The sequence below is a fragment of the Triticum aestivum genome, chromosome 6A (assembly GCF_018294505.1).
Source record: "Triticum aestivum cultivar Chinese Spring chromosome 6A, IWGSC CS RefSeq v2.1, whole genome shotgun sequence".
Classification (NCBI taxonomy): domain Eukaryota; kingdom Viridiplantae; phylum Streptophyta; class Magnoliopsida; order Poales; family Poaceae; genus Triticum; species Triticum aestivum.
This window is the reverse complement of record NC_057809.1, coordinates 567,035,660-567,038,873: the sequence shown is the minus strand read 5'-3', so window position 1 is coordinate 567,038,873 and position 3,214 is coordinate 567,035,660. Positions and strand designations below refer to the sequence as shown.

The following is a 3,214-nucleotide window of genomic DNA, read 5'->3' as shown; positions in this document are numbered from 1 at the left end:
AAAACCGGCTTACTCCCTCAAAACTGCCGCTTATATTTGAGAAGCCGCAACCTGGTCTTAGGATAATTTCGACCCTCCTCCCCTGCGATGACCCTCTCCCTCGCTCACTCCACAACCACACCAGTGCCGCCCAAATCCACCCCGCAGCTCCTGCCGGCACCCCCGCCCACACTGCAGCAACCCTAATTCACCCCGTATCCTCCCTGCTGGTACCTCCTCTCTCTTCCAATCGGACGAAATGGGCAACACATAGTCGGCGTCGCGACCAGAAGGGGCCACACAGCCACCCTGAGCACCCATCGACACGCCCCACTCCCGATCCATTTTGGACCTGCCCTCTTCGCATAAGAGGAAGTACAACGACGTGCGGGGAGTGGCCGCGGAGGACTGGGTGTGCGAGATCGAGGATCGGTACATGGGGAAGCTGTACTGGATCAGCGGTTCACACTTACGACGTGATGGTGGTCTGCCTCCACGATAGTCGTGCGAAGATATTGACATCCACGATGTCCTGGAGCTCATCACCATCGACCCCCCCCCCCCCCCCGAGTGGTTTCCCGCCACGAGGTGCGGGATAATCGGGAGGCCTTCGAGCAAATTGAGGCCCCGCGTATCGATGAGGTGTACATGGTCTCACTCCGAGCGAAACATCTAGAGCTCGTCACCGAGGAGCTCTGGGTCTACGAGCTCTACAAGAAGACAACCGATGAGGCCGAGCTGTCCGGTGGGGAGGTCGATGATCGATGAGGCCTGACCGCAAGTGATCGATCTTTCATCTAGCGACTCCGACTTCGGCTCTGGCATGGGTGAAGTGGATTGGGAGAAAATCATGGCTGGAGAAGATTAGTTTTATTTAGTTTAAATTTGAACCGAGTAGTTTATGTTCATGTTATGCAGTGTATCGGATTGTGCTACCTTTGTGTTTGAATCCAACAGTTCTATTTTGAGATGAATTTATGAGATTTTTTTGGAAGTTAAATTTAAGGGACCGTTTTTAACTCCTACATTTTGAGGAGTTAAGGTTTGAGGACCCGTTCGAGGGCCTAAATTTAAGGGACCAGTTAGAAATGATTTTATGAGTTGAAATTATTTGAAAATTGCTCGATAAACCAACAGCAAGTAGCCAGATTACGTGGCTTGACGCTGAGACATAAAATCTGTCATTTCGACCATGGATTCCGAGTTACATAACGAGATATTCAGAATCGGAAGACAACATGCGCTGCATGCCTCGATAGAACATCGAAGCCGATATTGATTTCGGTTGCGTTTTATTCTTGCCGATACTACTGATTTCCCATGCATATTTATTCGCCGCAACGATCGTAGGTATATGCAGCAGCATGCGGTGATCCCGTGCGTGATCAGTCCTGGCAGCCGACGAACTGGTAGTCGACGACGAGGTGGCCATTGGCGACGCCGCCTCCGTCGGTGTCGATCTGCCGGAACACGGTGACGTCAAGGTCGAGCCCGCCGATCTGTCGCACTGGTCCACCACCCTCGCCACCGTCCGCGCCCCCGTCGCCCTGTTCGTCACCTGATGACATGACAGTGTCCCGCCGATCAAACAACGCGCGATCCGTAGCAAGATACACATTTCCTTATACAGATCATCCATCGATGGAGATAGGGACGCGTATGATTACGTACCTGGAGGCAGCGGCCGCAGGACGGCTGGCCGTGCGCGCCGGCGGGGCCGCAGAACGCCGTCCAGCCGTACCTCTGCCGCCACGCCAGCGGCATGTCGGCGTCCCACGTCGCGCAGAAGATGCTGGCGACTCGCAGGTCCCAGTTGATCTTCTCTGGGTTGTACAGGTTGTACGTCGCCGCCACGCTGCTCGCCTGCTGCGCCGCCGCGCCGTTGGCGGACAGGCAGACCACGACCAATGCCACGAGAACCAGCACCGACACCGGCATTCTTGCACCAGCGGCGACCACCATTGCCATGCCTCTTTCTAGCTAGTTATTAGCGCCTAATTGGCCAATCAGCTGCTGCTAATGAGTAGTAGTGTATTGCTCAGTTGTGACTGGCCATATTTATAGACCCTGATTCTGACACCAGCTTCAAGCAGGATGATTGTAATCATCGCCTTCCCTTAATCAAAATTTTTAATCACAGTAAGCACCTGGAGCATATGTATCAAGTTAGTAGTTTATTCAATGAGGCATAAGAGGTTACACAAACTATGCTTTGGTCACTTAAACTCTTGCTGTGAGCTTGTTGTTTAGCATTCCAAGATATTTAGATATGTAGCTACTTCTTCTTATGTTGCTTCAATGATGTGAGTGTGCCAAATATTTGCCTTGTTGTTTGTGAGAGCTTTGTCAACTCCCTACAACCATAAACGGTTGGCCGCTCAAAGTTAGTGTACGGCTTTTGTCGTTTGAGAGCAACCCATCTCGAAGTCTTTGAGAGAGAATTCCTTGCGAGGATAAAGCCCTAACCACCCAGAGCCAAAAAGAGTTAGGCATCACTGAAGTCTTCCTGTCTGTGTGATCTAAAGACTTATTACACTTGAGGACTGTGAATCCTCTAGCCGGTTAGCCGTCGCGTTCTGAGCATCCAAGAGTCATTGTGGATCGCCGGTGAACGAAGTCTGTGAAGGTTTGGAAGTCTACCTTGAAGACTTACCAGAGTGATTGGGCAAGGACTGGGTGTCCTTAGCTCAAGGGAAATAAGGTGAAGACGCGGTCTTCTGAGTTGAATCTCAGCCTCCCTAACCAGACGTACAGTTGTCACAGCAACTGGAACTGGTCCAACAAATCATTGTCTTCAACGAGTCACTGGTTTCATCCTTCCCATTCCTTTACTTACTGTAGGCCCTAGTGAAGTCATTGCATGATTGCCTTATCTTTTGTCTTCATTGAGTGACTGCTTTTTCTGATTGGCTTCACTATATCTTCCTACCTGATCTTTACTGCCTAGCTCTATTAGTCATTGTGCTTTCACTTCATTGAATACTTGACTATGGTTTGCCTAGTGTAGTCTACCTTCCGCTGCATGGTAATAGGTTTATTTCTATCATTTGTTTTCGAAACTTCCATGTTTTGAAGACTTTCATAAAAATAGCCTATTCACCCCCCTCTAGTCGATCACTAGCACTTTCAATTGGTATCAGAGCAAGATACTCCTTGTTTTGTGTGATTCGGTTTAACCACCTGGAGTTTTAGCTATGTCGACTGCAGTGATAATCAAAGTCTTCGCTGCGTGCCC

General features: G+C 50.1%; 1 pseudogene; it reads right to left on the bottom strand.

Moving 5' to 3' along the window:
* Positions 1-1,364: 1,364 nt before the first annotated feature.
* LOC123129710 (pathogenesis-related protein PR-4-like) lies at positions 1,365-1,947 on the bottom strand (annotated as a pseudogene).
* Between the last annotated feature and the right edge of the window lie 1,267 nt (positions 1,948-3,214).